Source organism: Zootoca vivipara, chromosome Z, assembly GCF_963506605.1.
Source record: "Zootoca vivipara chromosome Z, rZooViv1.1, whole genome shotgun sequence".
Classification (NCBI taxonomy): Eukaryota; Metazoa; Chordata; class Lepidosauria; order Squamata; family Lacertidae; genus Zootoca; species Zootoca vivipara.
In genome coordinates this window covers 964,747-984,594 of record NC_083294.1, presented here as the reverse complement: position 1 = coordinate 984,594, position 19,848 = coordinate 964,747, and positions in this window count along the sequence as shown.

Genomic DNA, 19,848 nt, shown 5'->3' with positions numbered 1-19,848 from the left:
CCCTTGATTTGGACACTCCCTGCTTGTGATTCCCAGGAACAAGTGTGTTCAGAGGCATTGTGAACCCACTAGGCGGCATATAGCCATTGTGACTACTGTAGTAGCCTTGATAGTGAGGTTGTCTGATTCCTCTTTGACGGCCACCTCAGGCATTAATATTAAAGGAGATGAAGAAAACCTCTCTATCTGATTTCCCCCTTTTCCTAAACTAAAGATAAGAATCTGGAGGCAGAGGGACATGATAGAGCTGTTAAAAATGATGCATGGTGTGGATCCTGCCTAATCCTGCCTTTTAAACCCATCTGAACTATGTGGCTTGCACTCTATCTTGTGATGGGGAGTTCCACCTGCTCAACAGGTGCTGTGTGGTAAAGAAGTCCTTCCTTTTCTCCATCCCAGATCAACTACTGGTCAGGTCCTGCTTCACTACCATGTCAAATGGACATGGGCAGAGATTCTAAGATTAGAATTTGTCTAATATTATTTTTTCAAGAAGAAAAGCCAGCCAAGCGAAGATTCAATTGCCATGTTTGTTCTGTGAAGGACACACACATGAAGCTGCCCCACGCTGCTTCACAACATGGATCTCCCTGGCTCTGTACTGCCTGCAATGCAATAAGAGCTGTTCGACAGTGGAATTTGCTGCCAAGGAGTGTGGTGGAGTCTCCTTCTTTGGAGGTCTTTAAGCAGAGGCTTGACAGCCATCTGTCAGGAATGCTTTGATGGTGTTTCCTGCTTGGCAGGGGGTTGGACTGGATGGCCCTTGTGGTCTCTTCCAACTCTAGGATTCTATGATTCTATGAATGCTGGCCCTGGCAGCAGCTTCCTGGCGTTTCAACCCAGAGATGTCTCCCAGCCCTACCTGGAGACCCCAGATACTGCCTGCATAGGAGGCAGGTGCTCTCCCACTGAACCTATTGCATTTCACCCCAAAAACATGAAGGAAGATTATAGTCCTCATGGTTCTGAGTAAAGGGCCATATTAATTTGGAGCACAGGAAAGCGTCTCCACCGAGTGAGACCAGTGATCCATTGAGGTCAGTGCTGTCTACACTGACTGCCAGCAGCACGATGGAGTTTCAGGAAAGGAGCCTTTCCCAGTCCTATCTGGAGATGACACTGGAGATTGAACCTGGGACCTTCTGCATGCAAAGCAGATCACCTGCCACTGAGCTATAGTCCTTCACCATAGCCCTACAGGATGAGTACAGCAGCCTTTAAAACAACTGGATTGTTTCTCTCTTTCTACCCCCCACCCCCTTCCTTATCAGAAGTTGCCTGCAACTTTTACCTCTCTTAACACAAAGGAAACTTTGTGTGTGTGTGTGTGTATGTGTGTGTGTGTGTGTGTGTGTGTGTGTGTGGTGTTTTAAATAGCAGAGATGCTCACTCCATTGAAATGATTGGCATACTGGAGAGTGGAGAAAAACCAAATTGTTTATACCCTAATGAATAGGATCTTGATTGCAAGATCCTGTTTGGAAAATTATAGTGCCTGAATGGAAGCCGTACAATTACATCCCTCAAATGCTGCATATTCATTTCATCTGCTTTGCATAGAGATTAGCAAGCGTGCCCCTGATGCAGACTCTGAAATTAAAGCCAGCTCCGATTTTAGTCACAGGTTACTAACTAAATGCCATTGTTGGATGGGTAGGAATCTTTACCACCTGCGTGCCAGATGATTGCCGAACAGCTTTATCCAGACAGCAAAAAGAGAAGGGATATGTGGCTCCTCTTTCCCTTGCAAGGGAGCTGGATAACGAGGGCTGCACATCTCACAATCTACATTCGCAATGGCACGGGGCAGAACTGGGCCCCAGCATACTGCACAGAAGGTGCAGGCGCTCACTTTTTTCGAACATAGGAAGTGGTTGCTGGATCAGGCAAATGGCCCATCTAGTCCAGCATCCTGTTCTGACAGTGGCCAACCAGATAACAATGGGAAACCTGCAAGCAGGATTCAAGCACAAGAGTAACTCTCCCCTCCTGGGGCTGCTTCCAGCAACTGGCTTTCAGGAGCTTCGCTGCTTTCAACTAGTGACTAGTAGCTACAGATAGCCTTATCTTCCTCCATCAATTTGTCTAATCCTCTTTTAAGGGCACCCAATTCTGGCTCCTGAGGGAGGGAGCTCCATAGTTTGTGCTGCATGAAGAACTACCCTACTTCCTTTTCTCTGTCCTCAATCTTCCAGCATTCAGCCTCATTTGATGTCCACAATGTTATGCAAGGTGAGGGATGGGGGATGGGGGAACGGGACTTTTTGTGCCCACTTCCTCCAGCCTGTGCATCATTTTATAAACTGATATCATGTTACCTCTCCCCTTCTCTAAAAAGTCTCAAATGCTGTGCCCTTTCCTCATAAGGGAGTCCCTTCATCTCCTTGAATTGATCATTACTGTTGCCGTTTTCTGACCCTTTCCCAACTCTCTCCTTTTTGAGGTAAGGTGACCAGAAATGCAGCATAAAGTTGTATTCGGACCCATTCCACACATGCAGTAGAATCAGGTGATAGAATAGAGCCATAACATTTCAGGCGTCTGTCTGGAGGGGGTGTGGAATCACATTTTTGAAAGCTTCCCTCTGGGGTAAGGGGAAAGACAGCAACACAACAAGTGAGATGAGATTGAGCCCATGTGTGCAAATAAATAAATAAATAAAAGCAGCAAAGTTTTCACACACAAAAAAAAAAACACCTGTGAGGCAACTGCCTTGGGCAGCAGGATCCAGAAGGGCAGCAGGACCCGACATGGGTCTTTACTAAGGTCACCAGATTTTTTTCAAAGAATCTGGGGGCACTTTTTTTTTTGAAAATAGGAAAAAAAGTTATTTGTTAAAAATCATTTTTTTTAAAAAAGAAGAAAAGAAAAGAAAAGAAAAGAAAAGAAAAGAAAAGAAAAGAAAAGAAGAAGAAGAAGAAGAAGAAGAAGAAGAAGAAGAAGAAGAAGAAGAAGAAGAAGAAGAAGAATCTATTCTGGGTGTCCTCTGTTGCGCAGCGTTCCTCTGGGCCTGATCTCTTGGGGCGCTGTCTGCCATGGAGTAGGCTCGGGTCGGCCCTGGGCTCAGCCAGATGTCCTTGCCCTCCTGGTGCTCTCCTACCTCTCTTCCTTAGCGGCAAGGTTGGGGCTCCCCTCTTTTTTCTCCTTCCTCTTTCTCTCTCTTCCTTCTCCTTCTCCTTTCCTCCTTCTCCCTGCTTCGGCTCTGGGGGTTTTACTGGCCCTGGAGCACTCTCACTCCCGGCTTGATTTGGGTCATGGGGGGGGGGTCAGCGGTTCCCCACCGGCAGCAGCAGTCTCAGCAGCCCAGAGCCAGCCTGGTAGTGAAGTTGGCTCTGGTTGGCTTCAAGAGCTGCTCGCTGCCGTGGCGCCCACAATTTTGCCTCACCGGAAGTCCCCATATGTCATGTCTTGTGCCGTTGAGCCAATCATGCAACATTCATTCCCTACTAATAAATCTACAACACTTAAAATATAAATCCGGGGACATTAAATGAAATCTGGGGACGGTTTTTGTCCGGGAAACGGGGACGTCAGGTAACCATAGTCTTGAACCCCACCCCACCCCACATTCCTGTTGCAGATCTTCATTCACCCATTCTTCGGCGGGTGGGGTGGAGGCGGCCTGACAACATATACAGTTAGACTATGGAATTCACTGCCCCAATATATGTCCATCAGAAAGGCTTTTCTTCTCTCATAACAGCAGAACTAATGAACATTGAATGGAGCTGAATATTAGAAGACATGGGACAATTTTTTTTTTTTAAAAAAGAAAGTATTTCATAAAGGACATGGTCACACCGTGGAATCCACTCCTGCAGGAGGCAATGATGGCCACATACTTGGATGGTTTTAAAAGAGGATTGGATTAATTCATGGAGGAAGAGAAGACTACCCTAGACCGCAAGCCTCGATGGCTCGCTCGGCTCTGCCTTTGCAGTCAGAAGCAGCCATGATTCTGAACACCAGCTGCTGGAAGCCACAGAGGGAGGGGAATGTGTTGGTCTTGTGCTCGGATCCTGCTTCTTGGTGGTTGCCCACAGGCATCTTCTTGGTCACTGTGAGACCAGGGTGCTGGAACAGATGGGCCAATGGCCTGATCCCACAGGCTCTTCCTATGCTCTTATGTCCTTATTATATGACTTGTCTAATCTGCCTTTAGACAATTAATTTACCGTATTTTTCTGCATATAAGACTAGGTTTTGTAACCAAAAAATTTGGTTTAAAAATGGGGCTCGTCTTATACACGGGTAGTGCTGAGGGGTGTTTTCTCAATTTGGAGTCCCTCAAAATAGGGGCGTCTTATAAATGGGGGCGTCTTGTACACAGGAAAATATGGCAATTTATATCCCTCTCTTCCTCCTCAAGAAGCCCAGGGCAGAAAATATATATTCAGGGTTTCTTTTTTTCCCCTTTAAAAAATAATCTAAAAACTATTACAATTAAAAACATCTAAAAGCAGTTATGGCTAAACACATTCTTCCATCCAAAGGATAGCTCAGTTAGTTAGTGCATGGTGCTGATAACGCCAAGGTCTCAGAGATATATAGATATATAGATATAGAATTTTTTATTAAGTTTTCAACAAAAGTAGCAAAAAAGGGTAAAAAAGCTAACAGTAACAAATGCAATAACATCCATAAACAAAGAGATTTATACATAAAACCATATCAAATCCATAAAGTGGGATTCTCTGAATCCCATGACTTCCTCCCCACCCCCCACCCCCCACCCCATTCCTGGTCCCATAAATTTCTTATCAACTGCTTAACATTTCTACTCCAATTTTTTTCTAACCTCAGATTTCCTATAGGATTTCTAAAATTGCAAGTGCTCTTAAAATCATCCCAATGTATTTATCTGTTTACAGTACTTTGGCAAATACATATTAACATTTCCCATTCTTTTTTAAATTTCTTGTCATCTTGATTTCTGAGCTTTCCAGTTAGTTTCACCATTTCTGCATAGTCCATTAATTTGGTTTGCCACTCTTCTTTAGTCGGGACTGCTTCTTCTTTCCATCTTTGGGCTAACAGCATCCAAGTGGCCGTCGGAGCATACATGAACAATTTTTCCTGACCTTTTGGAATTTCTGCTCCTACAATACCTAATAGAAAAGTTTTTTTAAAAAATAAAGGTTATTCTACCCCCCCCATTTCATTATATATCATTTCCAGTTTTTTTAACCTTCCTACATTCCCACCACATATGATAAAACATACCCTGTTTCTTTACATTTCCAACACTTATTAGAGCCTAACAGGGGTTAGATACCAAGGTTGCAGGTTCAATCCCTGTATGGGACAACTGCATATTCCTGCATTTCAGGGGGTTGGACTAGATGATCCCCAGGGTTTCTTCCAGCTCTACAGGTCTATCATTTCTATTATCCAAAGGTCTCAGGTTTGCCTTGAGCAGTGATCTCCAGTCATCAAAATATCTGGGTAACTAGGAATGTTTTTCAAATTCCCTCTGAAAGTTAAAGAAGTTAAGAATGATGGAGACAGGCACACATCACTAGGGGAGCATTTTCCACAATTGGGGAGCCACCTCTGAAAAGGCCCTGTCACAGGCAGCTCCTAGTGGTGGTACGGCCAACAAGTCCTCACATGCTGAATGTAGGGTGCAGGGTGGTTGGTACTGGGAAAGGCGCTCTTTTAGGTACTTGGGTCCTAAGCCATTTAGGAAGAGGGTAAGGCTATCTCATAAACAGCTACTAGTCATACTGGTTGTGAGCTGCTGCCAGGATTACTAGTGGGACACCTGTCTGCATCAGCTGTGGTGGGAAGGGCCAGAGCTCAGCATATGCTTTGTATGCAGAAGGTCCCTAGTTCCGTCTTTGTCATCTCTAGTTGGGGCTGGGAAAGAAAGCATTCTTTGTGTTCCAGTTTAATTCAGTCCTTTATTCAGAACCGTGGTGTGTGTGTGTTTGTTTCATTTTGATTTTATCTTGTATTTTGCGATTTTATCTTGCCTTTTTTACACTGTGAACCATCCTGAAAGCACACACACACACACACAGTTTTAGAATCACAGAATTGTAGATTTGGAAGGGACCCAGAGGGTTATCTACCGGTAGTCCAAGCCCTTGCAATGCAGGAATCACAGCTAGAGAATTCATGACAGATGGCCATCCAACCTCTCTTTAAAAACCTCCAAGGAAGGAGAGTTCATCACCTTCCAAGGGAACCCATTCCATTGTTGAACAGTTGTTACCATCAAAAATTCTTCCTAAGGTTTAGTCGGAATTTACTTTCTCATCGTTTGAACCCATTGGCCCAAGCCCTCCCCTCAGGAGCAGGAGAAATATAGCTTGTTCCACTTTTCATGTGACAGCCCTTCAGATATTTGAAGGTGGCTCTCGTATCACCTCTCAGGCTCCTTTTCTCCAGGCTGAACACACCCAACTTTCTCCACTGTTCCTCACAAGGCTTGCTCCTCCTCCAGCAGCAACATGTGCCAGCAACCTTGCTTTGAATAGCGCAGAGGTCCCTCCAAGCCTTTTTGCCATTGAGGGATGGAAGGTTCTGTCAATTACAGCTCTCTCTGTTTCTCATTTTCCAATCTTAAACTCAGTGGCTCTATGTGTTTGTGCAGCATTTTGTGATTCTCTTAAATAAAACAAATCCTCAGAAAAATTCAGCATTTCTGTGTGAATTTCTCCCGGTTACCACATTTTTGTCCACAGTCTTGACGAATGTGTTTTTTCCCCACAAGCCATTTCTTCTAATGTAATGCATTTCTGTGTGTTACCTTCACTGATGTATTCATTTTTATGCGCAATTTCCACCAGTGTGTTCATCTCCCCATCTAAAAGTTGTTTGGTTGGAAAATTGCACCACAAAATTCAGATAAGTGAGAATTCCAAAGGATTTTGGTTTTGGGTCTCAAGTTGTTTTGGTTTTGGGTCTCAAGTTGTTTTAGGAAAGTGCTAATTTGATAAATTTGGTTTAATCAAATTTCTCTCACCAACCCCCCCTGCATTGCTGGGAACAGCATCTCTTTGGCAGAGCCGTCTTTCCTATTGGGCTTACTGGGAGGTTGTGCCAGGGCGCTGGCCTCTCAGGGGTGCCCCAGCCAGTAGGGGAGCTGTGCGGCTTTGCCGGTGGCCTCCCCTTTCCTGCACACCTGCCAGTTGTGCCCCGTCAACCATATGGCTGGCGGGCGTGAGCTTCCTTCCCAAGCCTCCGTGGGAGGAGAGTGATCCCGCAGAGGCTTGGGAAAAGGTCAACAACTCTGGGAAAGGGAGGGGGGGATGCCAGAGGGATCTTTGCACCACGGCGCCAGATATTCTTAAAACGGCCCTTTTTGGACACCTTATCCAAGGCTACAAAGGGTCGTATAGTTAAAGCTATGGTTTTCCCAGTAGTGATGTATGGAAGTGATTGCCGAAGAATGGATGCTTTTGAATTATGGTGCTGCAGGAGACTCTTGAGAGTCCCATGGACTGCAATAAGATCAAACCTATCCATTCTGAAGGAAATCAGCCCTGAGTGCTCACTGGAAGGACAGATCCTGAAGCTGAGGCTCCAATACTTTGGCCACCTCATGAGAAGAGGGGACTCCCTGGAAAAGACCTTGATGTTGGGAAAGATAGAGGGCACAAGGAGAAGGGGACGACAGACGACAAGATGGCTGGACAGTGTTCTCGAAGCTATGAACATGAGTTTGACCAAACTGAGGGAGGCAGTGGAAGACAGGAGTGCCTGGCGTGCTATGGTACATGGGGTCACGAAGAGTCAGACACGACTAAACGACTAAACAACAACAAATCCAAGGCTAACATGTGGTGGTGGTGGGGACTGACTTCCCCCCTGCTTTTTGTGGTCGGGGTCATATATACACAGAAGCAGTTTGGATGCTGGCTGTGGGTCCATCTGGGAATTTTGGGGGCGGCAGCTCACTTGTTCTGCATGCAGAAGGTTCAAGGTTAAATCGCCAGTCCACTTAAAAGGATTAAATCACAGATGTGATGAGGAAGACCCCTCTCTGCCTCAGCCCTTGGAGAGCTGGTGCCAGCTTAGGTGGATAAGTAGACTGAACCCCAATACGAGGCAGCATATAGAATCATTGAATCGTAGAGTTGGAAGGGACCCCAAGGGTCATCTAGTCCAACCCCATGCAATGCAGGAAACACAACTAAACGACCCATGACAGGTGGCCATCCAACCTCTGCTTAAAAGCCTCCAAGGAAGGAGAGTCCACCACCTCTGGAGAAAGACTGTTCTCCTGTCAAACAGCACTTCATCACCAGAAAGTTCTCCCTGGTGTTTGGTCAGAATCTCCTTCCTTGTAACTTGAAGTCATTGGTTTGAGTCCTACCCTCTGCAGCAGGAGGAAACAAGCTTGCTCCATCCTCCCTGGGACAACCCTTTAGATATTGGAAGATGTCTGTCAGTCTCGTCTTTTCCAGTCTAAACATACCCAGCTCCTTCAACTGTTCCTCATAAGGCTTGGCTTCTAGACCCTTGATCATCTTGGTTGCCCTCCTCTGCACACCTTCCAGCTTCTCAACATCTTTCCTAAATTGTGGCACCCAGAGAAGAGGAAGGCTAACTTCTACTGAGCCATTGACCGTGCTTGCTGTGGTGGACGGCAGCTAGAGCCCCACAGCTCCTGGAGGGCACCAGATTCGTCTCACCTGATTTAGATAGGATGAAAATGCTTGGGGAACGTTTACCTCCTTCACAGAGCTGCACTGCAGTTCAAATGAGTCCCTTGTTTGGGAGATTGAGCAGACCAGGAATGAAGAGAGTTCACTGTTATTGCGCGCGCACACACACACACAGAGAAACAGACACACAGAGGGGGAGGCTGTTCTTACAGGGAATACTGATTTGCCTCTAATGCCCAGGTCAGAAGATTCAGGTCAAAATAAAGTCCTTCAAGCAGTGCAGACTTAAACAGTGGAAGTTGCTTCAAAGGACAAGGGCTCAAAGACACTCTGTGTGCTAAAAAGAACCTCGTGATCTCAAGATACAGTACTGTGCCTGCCAGGCGCCGTGAACCGGATAAATTAGAACAGGGCTGCCCTCTGCTGGTTTGATTATGGAGTGATCTGAAAAAATCCCCAATGTTCACTATTAGATGGATATTTAGCTAGCTAGGTTGCGTGTTTGTGTGTAGTCCTTTAATGAACCCAGGAGCCTCAACTCCGACTCCCCACAATTTTAGCCAAATCATGTCTGTCTCTGTCCTTCTGAAAACATTAGCTAAAGGGGTTGGTTGTATCACAAAGCAAGGGGGGGCACTCGTCCGCTGCAAGAATGTGAACCAAATCTTTGAGGGGGGGGCATATTTAGGATCCATTTTGAACCCACCTTGTATGCTGGCCCATTCAGCGGAGGGCAAGGAATCAAATATTTGCAAGCTGAATAAAAAAGTAACTCCTTCCGGACAAGAGGCACTTGTCAAGTAAAGAGGAATTGGGTTCTGATCCTGCTTAGATGAAATCAGTGGGTTAAGGGTGCCAAAATATTGGCATGGAAGTGAACTTTCGGTCTGTGTGAATCCTGGAGATTCCATAAGAAGATAAGAACCTTTGCACAGCATGAAGAAGTACTTTAGTTTATCTGTCCTTAATCTTCCACTGTTGACAAGTTCCTGTGTTATGAGAGAAGGAGAAAAACATTTCTCTACTGTCTCCACGCTGTGGTCCACATGAATTCTGCAGATGCCATTGTCTAGATTCAATAGAGTATGTGGCACAGGTTCATGTCAGTGTGTGTGTGTGGATTTGCACAGGCCACAGCTGGCCCTCACAGACCTCCCATGCAGCCTGCTGCAGATGTCCAAGCTAACGACGACACCCCCTTTCTTGCTCTCAAATTTTGCTGATTTGACCTCCCCGCATCCCACTAAACCGCTGTTTGGTACATTGAAGACAAGCAGAATTTCAGTGGGAAGGAAGTTGCTGTGGGCCGAGCCATCCTTGTGAACCTGCTTCTCTCAGGCTGGGAAACAGCTTTTGCATAGCAAGGAGTTTTCTCCCTTTGTGCCAGCAGGGAAAGCTTCGACATGCCAGGACTGTGCTGTCCCCAGCAGCACCTCTACATTCAAAGTTACAGATAGGTAGCCGTGTTGGTCTGCCGTAGTCGAAACAAAAACAAAAAATTCCAGTAGCACCTTAGAGACCAACTAAGTTTGTCATTGGTATGAGCTTTCGTGTGCATGCACACTTCTTCAGATACACTGAAACAGAAGTTACCAGACCCTTATATATAGTGAGAGGGTTGGGGGGGTATTACTCAGGTGGTGATTGGCTGATAGGTGTGGTATCTCACCTATCATGGTATTTCCATATCTGAAGATGGGTGCTTGCTTCACCACACCAACACCCCAGCAGATCTTGCTTCTCCATTAGGTTTTCAGAGGGACCCCAAGTCACAGATTTGGGGTTCAGCACAGAGCAAGACATGTCTGTGTCTCCCCAGCTTCCAGCATCAGCCAAAACATTTCTCACCTGTTGTTCTCCCATAAGGTGGGGGAAATCCCACTCACTTATCATGATGGCGACCTCTTTGGACATGGAGAGGATTGTACTTAACTGGCCAGCCTTAACAAAGGAACTTATCCAATCTTCTACTACAGGGGTGGCCAACTCCCAAGAGCCTGCGATCTACTCACAAAGACTGGCAGTGATCTACTCCCTTTTGGGGAGTTCAAGGTCAAAGTTGTTGAGCTTTTTTTAGGGAAGAGGGAAGGGGCCAAGGGCCAAAAAGTTGCCAGAGATCAGTTTCTTTGGGGAGAGCCACTGATCACGATCTACCTGTTGGACGTGCCTGTTCTATTAGATTCTAAGCCTCCTTGATATAGAATCACAGGCCTGCAGGTGAGCCACCAGCACCATCCAGGCTGAATCCCCAATTCTATAACACCTGGGACAGCTCAGTTGATTGAGCATGAGACTCTTAATCTTGGGGTTATAGGTTTGAGCCCCACACAGGGCATAGGATTCCTGCATTGCAGAGGGTTGGACTAGATAACCCTTGTGGTCCCTTCCAGCTCTACAATTCTATGACTCTCTCTCTCTTTCTGTACAATGAAAAAATTCCTTCAGTAGCACCTTAAAGACCAACTAAGTTTATATTTTGGTATGAGCTTTCGTGTGCATGCACACTTCTTCAGGCGAAGCAAAATAAAAAAATTCCTTCAGTAGCACCTTAAAGACCAACTAAGTTTATATTTTGGTATGAGCTTTCGTGTGCATGCACACGAAAGCTCATACCAAAATATAAACTTAGTTGGTCTTTAAGGTGCTACTGAAGGAATTTTTTTATTTTGCTTCAACTCAGACCAACATGGCTACCTACCTCTTTCTGTACAATGGTTAGCAAAACAAAAACAAAAACCCAGGAACCTAGAACACAGTAATGCCCATGAAGGGCTTCTGCTTTGCAGAATTGCATGCACACACATCAAACTGTAACACAAGAACTCATGGCAAAAAAACCTTTCAGCTGCCTGTTTCTTTCTGTGCAATTGTACAAACATTGTCTTGTTCACAACAGTTCACAGCTGCATTTTCCCCAGAGCAGACTCCTTTAAATTAATGGGTCTAAGTTACCCATGCCCATTTAATTCAATCAACCCCGCTCTGAAATAACAAAAGAAGAGATTGGGAGTCTGTGGCCCTGCATATGCTTGACCCCCAGTTCCTGTCAGGGAGTTCTTAGAATCACTGAAGTGTAGAGTTGGGGGGGACCCTAGGGGTCATCTAGTCCAACCCCCTGCAATGGCAGGAATCAAACTTAAAAGAATCCCTGACAGATGGTCATCCAGTCTCTGTTTAAAAATCTCCAGTGAGTTGTAGTTCAGCAGCTTCTGGAAGGCTACAGGCTCCTCTTCCTCCTTCTGCTTCCTTTCCCTTTCCCTCAATAACTGACACACACCCCTCAATAACTGCCATGGTTTGCAGGAAGAGGCACGGGGTGTTTCAATGCAGATCTACCCAGATCCAGTTACACGATTTGCCATAACTCAGTGGCAAGTCACTTTGCAAGAAGAGAGTGCCAAGTCTGATCCCCGGCGTCCCCAATATGGGCTGGGGGGAAAATTTCTTTCAAAAATTTGCAAGAAACACTGAGCGTCATAAACCCCTCTGAAATTCTGGGCGGCTCTTTGCATACAATAACTCCAGGATCCTCTCCCATGAAACAGTGCAGTGACTATGGGCACTGAAGGAAGAAGCAGGGAAGAGATCCTGCTTAATACCCTTGGGAGAGTTGCTGTTTTAGGAATTGGTCACAATGTTCTCCATTGTAAGCAAAGGGGCCAGTCTTCAAGTGTCCAGGGCCAACTCAACTCACTCGCTTGGCAGATCACAAACCATTTTCCATTTTAAACCTTCATTAATACATATAGATTTTCATTTCTGTGTCAATTAAACTGATTATACTTAACATACCTAGCCTCCTCCCTTGTGCCCTTGGCAAGATGTTGGCTGCCCAGAACAGCAAAAGGAGCAGGCATGCTTCTAGCCACTGCAGGCCAGAATGGAGAGGGGCGATTTTTGCACACACCCCAGGCCTGCGCCCTTGGCGGGAGCGAAATTCCTATGCAACCTGTAGGTATGCCCCAGCTTAAAAGTGAGCAAGGCAGGAGTGTAATAAAGGTGGCAATGTTAAATTAATTATGGCCACCAGAGGGCAAGATAGGACTGTGCTGCTCACAGGCATGCCGCTGTGTGGCTAGAAATCCTAGTGTTTGCAGGGTAAAGAATCAGGGATCAGCAAACTTTTTCAGCAGGGGGGGCAGGCTTTTTTTTTTTAAATGAACAAATTCCTATGCCCCACAAATAACCCAGAGATGCATTTTAAACAAAAGGACACATTCTACTCATGTAAAAACAAACAACCCAGAGATGCATTTGAAATAAAAGGACACATTCTATTCATGTGAAAACATGCTGATTCCCGGACTGTCCGCGGGCCGGATTTAGAAGGCGATTGGGCCGCATCCGGCCCCCGGGTCTTAGTTTGGGAACCCCTTGGTAAAGATTATGGGCAAGAGTTAATCCAAAGGCCCTTGAAGAAGGCAGTGGCAGTATTCAGTACCCTCCAGATCTGGACTACAGAGCCAGCATGGAATAATGGTTAAGGGCGATGGACTAGTATCTGGGAGACCAGGTTTCTGATCCACCACTTAGCCATGAAGCCTCCTGGGCGTGGCCTTGTCACTGTACCTCAGCCTTGTTAGAATATTGGGGTGTAAAGCCCAATATTCTTCCTCTTGCCACTGGCTTCGGTAAAGAAGATAGCAAACAATCGTAGCTTTGAACTACGTTTATTAGAGAACGATGGTTAAGTGTAAACGCCATCACTCTCATTCAGTCAAAAGTGAAAGTAGAAAAAGAACAAAGAACATCACATGACAGGAGTCAGGTTACAGCCGGGGGGCTCCTGTATGGGAATGTACAGCAGTCTTATAAATTAAACAATTCAGTCACATGCAGCTTTCCCCCCTTGCATAGGATTTATGCTAACAAGCCTAACCTACCTCACAAGGTTGTTGTAGGAGGGGGAAGAACTGTGCACATGTTACCTTGAGCTCCTTGGAGAACAAAGTGGGGGATACAATTCTATCAACAAATGAAAACTGCCAAGTGCAGAATGAGCAAGGTGGGAGCCATACCCCAACCACATCTAGAGAGCACCAGGCTGGGGGAGGCTGCACTCTCACACATTTTCTAGGTGCTAGAGAGAGAAAATGTACCAAATCAAGGAAGGGCTTTGATGTACTTCAGGCTTCTAAGGCAGTCATGCCAAGCTTTCTCGCTTTTTTGAAGTGTACTTATCTTTGGCTTGCACCATTTTCTAAAAGAAGACTTTTAAAAGCCCCCCAGCACTGCTGAACCTGAAGCATTAGGCTGGCTTAATGTATTTTCAGTATCCCTCCTAGAATATTCTGCATGAAATCATTTTTTTAAAGTGTTTTGAGCTGATGTTCAGCCGCAGAAACAGGTTTTTTGGACACCAGACCAGAGACTCTAACCGTCTGTACAATCATGTAGGCTCCAAGGCGGCATGAGCGCTGTTCTGGTGTAGTGGTTAGGGCATGTTGGAATAGGGTCTGGGAGACCAGGGTTCAAATCTCGACTCGGCCATGTAGCCCCCCACTTGGTTGACCTTCAGGGCCAGTCGCTGCCTTTCATCACAGCGTAGTCGTGTAGATTAATTGAGGGGAGAGAACCATGTGAGCCCCCTTGAGCTCCCTGGAGGGGAAAAGTAGGGCATATATGTAATAAAATAAAATAATTGGGAAGATGAAGAAACACTCCAACTAGATTTTATGCCGTGGGGGATGCATTGGATGATGAATGACAGAACATGGGTTTTGCTTTGTTTTTTTGAGAAATTAATGCACCAGGAACCAAAACGACCCCCCTCCACCCCCAGGAGAGGAAACTTAAAATGCCAGTGGGCTTGTTAAGCTGAAGAATCCATCTGTGTTAGATAGGTGGGAAACAGGCAAAAACCACCTCCCTCCTCGCCCTCGCCAGGGAAGTGTGAGTACCAAAAAGACCACTCTGACAAAATGTAAGGAGAAAGAAATCTGTAATTATACTCATGGTCCCAACAACATTGAACGCTTTACACGATAAATTCAAACTTTCCCTCTCTCTCGAAGTCTTCGACAACAATTTACAGGATAACACTTGGAAATAAAGCTCTCAAGTAGGCTTTAAATTATGACACAATTTCTCTCCCTCCCCTCCCAAGAAAAGCCCCCGACTCAAATCTCTGGGGCCCAGCATTTTGCCCTGACAAGAAACCTGTGGCAGATCGTTCAAGTTGGCAGCTCTGGCACTCTGCACATGCTTCTGCAACCTCCCCTGCGGGTTGTTCTGGATTTTTTATTTCAAGTGGAGCTCGGCTGCGAAGCAAGGGTACCAGTGTGAACTGGGAGATGTAAGCCATAAAGAACAAAGATTTTGTGGGGAGGAGACCAGAAGATACATCCTAAATTAGTCTTTCTTAACCTGGTAGCCTCCAGGCGTCCTGGACCGCAGCTCCCAGGTTGCAAAAGAGAGTCCTGCATTTTATATATAAAAAAATCCTGATTATTTCAAACAGGTGGTTTTTTTTTTTTTAACCACTGGGTTTCCATCCTCTGTGCTAACTTGGAAATAGGTTTGAGAGAATGTGAAACTGTGTGGTTTTTGGCTCAGAGGCTCCTATAGATGATAAAAGAAAGCAAGAGGGGGACACCTTCCTCTCCTCCCACCTTGTTGAGGTGCGTGTGTGTCAGCTGTTTAGTTCCCCACTATTGCAGCACTGTGATAGAAGAAATCAGCACCATCCGTGGAACTTCAGCCTGCCATGCAGCAGATTCTCACTGAGCACATTGCACATGGCCAGAAATATCCAAGTATGGAACACACACATGGTCCCATCGATTGTTAAGGGCACACACAAACACATGAAAAGTGACATTTCCCTTCCAAACATACGGAAGCGTTCTGCACGGGCATTGACTTGCCTGGGTGCTCACTCGTCATGCCTTGAGTACATCTACCTGTAGGAGTCAGGATTTTCACCTTGCCCCCCTGCTGAATACTCAACTGGCTAAATGTAGCTGTGCCTTTTTGAAAGCAGCCTGATCAGCACATGTGTTGACAAGCAAATGTTAAAATCTCTGTGCCTCCATCCCAGGTCATCCAGTTTGTCGAGGCTTCTGGTCTTTTGAGGACCTCTGCTTGTGTGGAAGACAAAGGCAGTGAGTAGACCCTTCTTTTGGAGAGCACATGGCTTCCAGCTCAAAGTCTCCCACTTTTGCTCCTTGGGCATTGCTCTTACGGAACTGGTGGCCATTTCAGAGACTCCCCTCTGGCACCACAGCACCCTACAAGCCACCTCTAAACCCCACGGTCCGTGTCTGACAACCGGTGCAAGCTAATAGCCTGCTCCCCAAGTGCATTATGCGCGAGCAACGCAGGCCCCCGAGGTGTCCAGCTCATCCTCCGAGAGACTGATGCGCAAACAGGCTTCATTGCCAGCCGAGGAGAGGAAAGGACGCCGGACAGACAAGCTGCCATCCAGATCCCTGGTGGGGCCTTTCTCGGCTCGTCCCGAGGTCCCTTTTGCTGGGGGTGCCTGTCCACCCTCCCCAGCCCGCTCCTGGCTTAGGGCCGCCTGGTTTTCGGCACGGCCGCAACTGTGACCTCTTCCCAGCGTCCTGGGCTCAGACTCCAAGCTGGCCAGGGAGAAGATGGTGCTGCTGGCGAGTGTGGACATGCTGTGGCCGGGCCCAGAGGTGCTGCTGGTGGTGGTTGCTGTGGTGTCCGCCTCTGCTTCTAGGCTGGGCAAGGTGGTTTTGCTTGACCTCCTCCGCAGGGTTGGAGGGGGTGGGTTCAGCCTGGGGATGAGGGGCTGCAACCTGCCAAATGGAGAAGGGGTGGGTGGCTTTGGGTGGCCTTCAAAGGCTTCTCGTGACTTTGCACACTGCCCTGATGTTTGGCAGAGATACTTCTACAAATAAATAACTTTATGTTGTGAACGACCCTGTGATCTTCGGATAAAGGGCAGTGTGCAAACTTAATCAGGAATAAAAAAAATAAACAGTGGTGCCTCGCTAGACGAAATTAATTCGTTCCACGGGTCTTTTCTTATAGCGAAAAATTCGTCTAGCGAATCCCATAGGAATGCATTGAAATTTTTTTGATTTTTTTTTTTGCCCATAGGAACGCATTAATTGAATTTCAATGCATTCCTATGGGAAACCACGATTCGCTAGACGAATTTTTCGTAAAACGCATTCGTCTAGCGAGGCAACCTCCGCAGGAAAAATCATTTCGTTAAGCGGAAATTTCGTTAAGCAGGTCATTCGTTAAGCGAGGCACCACTGTACTGTATTTTTCCGTGTATAAGACGCCCCCATGTATAAGATGTCCCTTTTTTGGGGGGGCCCTCCAAATTAAGAAAACACCCCTCAGCACTACCCGTGTATAAAACGAATCCCAATTTTAAACCTAATTTTTTGGTTTTGAAAAAACCTAGACTTGTACATGGAAAAATACGGTATATTTTATTTGTATTCACCTATTCATTTTAAAAAATAGATATATCAGATCAGTCTACAATCAGTATAGATAAAATCATACAATAAAAACCCTGTAAGAATGCTAAGATCAGAAATCAGCCAACTACCGTGGAAGGACGTGTTCTTAAGTAGCTGCGTGCACAGGCCAGGCAAAATGGAAAAGTTTTCAGCAGGCATTTGAAAGTTGAAACAGAAAGTGCTTGCTGGATCTCTAGGGGCAGAGTGTTCCACACGGCTGGGCTGATGGACACCAAAGGCTCGGTTTCTTGGTGTCGTCAAATTAGCCTCACCAACTGAGGTAACAACCAGCAATGCTCCTGCTGATGATCTGAGTGATCAAGCTGGGATACTGTATAAAAGGGTTCAGGGCTTTGTAAATGAATACAAGGGCCTTGACCCTGGCTCAGTAGCAGATGGGCAGCCAGTGCAGATGCCTGAACAAGGGGGTCACATCCTGTCAGCCAGGTGACCCCACCAGCATCCTGGCCACTGCACTCTGCAGTCGCTGGAGCCTCAGAAAACAGACCCACACAGAGCGCATTGCAGCCTCGAGGTGCTTTTAAATTGGAGGTGCTGCCCAGAAATTGACCCAGGGACGTTCTGCATGCAAAGCAGCTGTTCCACCCTTGGCTTGCCTGTAGTGAGATTTGAGCAGCAGCCCCTACAACTTTGCAATTCTAGCAAACAGTAGTTGGGTGCTATCTTGGGGCAGCAGCATTCTCCGATACTAAACTGACATTCAGTATGATCGCTTATTGCAGGCATCCCCAAACTGCAGCCCTCCAGATGTTTTGGCCTACAACTCCCATGATCCCTAGCTAAGAGGACCAGTGGTCAAGGATGATGGGAATTGTAGTCCAAAACATCTGGAGGGCCGAAGTTTGGGGATGCCTGGCTTATTGTGTGCAATTAATTTGAAAGCCTTCCAGTTTAAACTGCACAAATTAACTGCACACAAGGCAGAGAGCTTTAAAACTCTTTGCATTCTTTCCCCTGGTGCCGGGAAGAGATTTTAAGCAAGATCTCACGAGAGCACCCTGCGATCCGAGCAGGACTTGCCGGGTAAGCAAGGCAGAGAGCGTAATTGTGCAAGACGTGATCGTCCTGTGTTGAGAAAGGGGTTTTTCCTGGCTGGAATGTGTCCTCAAATCAGGATGGTGCCTCTCACCTGCCTGGATGGGTATAGAGATGGGGGAGGTGGGAGCACAGGAATCTTGCGGTGGTGAATCTGCATTTGTAGGGCTCTGTGTGAAGGGGTGCGCCACACCCTTGGCTCCACTCACTTCTGCCTCTGGCCATGTGGCCATGTGGCCCCCTGAAAGCTGCTCAAGAGGAAACGTGGCCCTTGGGCTGAGAAAAATCCCCCCCAGCCATCTGTGAGCAAAACAGCTGACCACATATGCTGGCTTTTGAAAGCCCCCCAAATTCTGCTAACCTACCCTGTTTCTCCTAAAATAAGACATACCCATAAAATAAGCCGTAGCAGGATTTCTAAGCATATGCCCAATATAAGCCATACCCCGAAAATAGGACATAGTGATAGGCACAGTTCTGGAGGGCGCCAAGGAAGAGGCAAGGCTGGACGCATAAGAAAAAATAAGACACCGCCTGGAAATAAGCCATAGTGTGTCTTCTTGAGTGTGTCTCCTCCCCCCCAGAACCCACCTCTGCCACCAGTGGGCTCTAGAGTAACGAGAGAAGACAGAGAAGGGTGTCCGCCCAGCTATCTCTCATACATGTCTTATAAAAAATAAAAATAAAAGCCCTCCCCCCCACAAAAATAAAAATCCCCTTCCCCCCCACAAAAGGAAAAACAAAAAAAGAGCGAAAAGGAAAAAGAAAAAGAAAAAAAACATGAAAAAGAAAGGAAAAAAGAAAGGAAAAAACTAAAAAACTATTACTCTCTTCTTTTTCATCTCATAATCATATTTACGGGCTTCCCCTACCTCCCCCTTTAGTGATTTTCATTTTAAATCATTTGTGCAGTTTTCTTATCATGTTCCCCATTCTATTTTCCTAACTCTCCAATCATATTATTAAACTATCCTTACTTTCTATTAAATTCTCTTTTTAAAAATCATCCTTTCCCCACCCCTCCCCCCATACATACATCTGTGCTCCCCCCCCCAATGTTTGCTTCTTTTTTGCAGACTGTTTTTCTTGTGGGCTTTCTGTCCGTCCATAAATTTTTGCTTCTTCTCCTCCACAAAAGAGGTATTCCAGTTTTCGGATTGATCTTTGTCTTCAGGTAGTTCCTGTGTTCCATCTTTATTTTCTTTGCTTATGTTATAGTTCAGTTCATATGTCTTGTCCTCATATTGTACCTTTTCTCTAAGTAAGTCCTCTTTCTGTGAATCTTGGTTTATTTCTTCCAACTGTTGTTGGGTCTTATACATTCCAATTTTGATTTGCCACAAGAGTCTCATCACTTTCCCCTGGAACCCAGGTGCATAATCTTTTGTTGACATTTTTTCTAAGTTTACAAGGTCAGAGCAAAACTTGAGAAACAAGAAAAGGTTACAGATTGCAACTGTACCACATAGTCCAGACTGGCTACTGTATATCCATTCCAAATGTTATAACTTCCACTTTATATTTATTTCAAGCAGGATATGGCAAATTTCAATTTAAACTGTCCAATTTTTAAAGTTCCGCTCAATTTAGCCTCCTGCTGTCAAAACTAAAAGTCTTTAAACAATCAAATCTTTACTCTCCTTCCGTATCACATTCTGCTCGCTGTTCCGTCCGGGCGGCCAATTTCAGAGTAGAGAGGGGTTCTCCCTTCCTCAATTAAATCTGATTGCAGG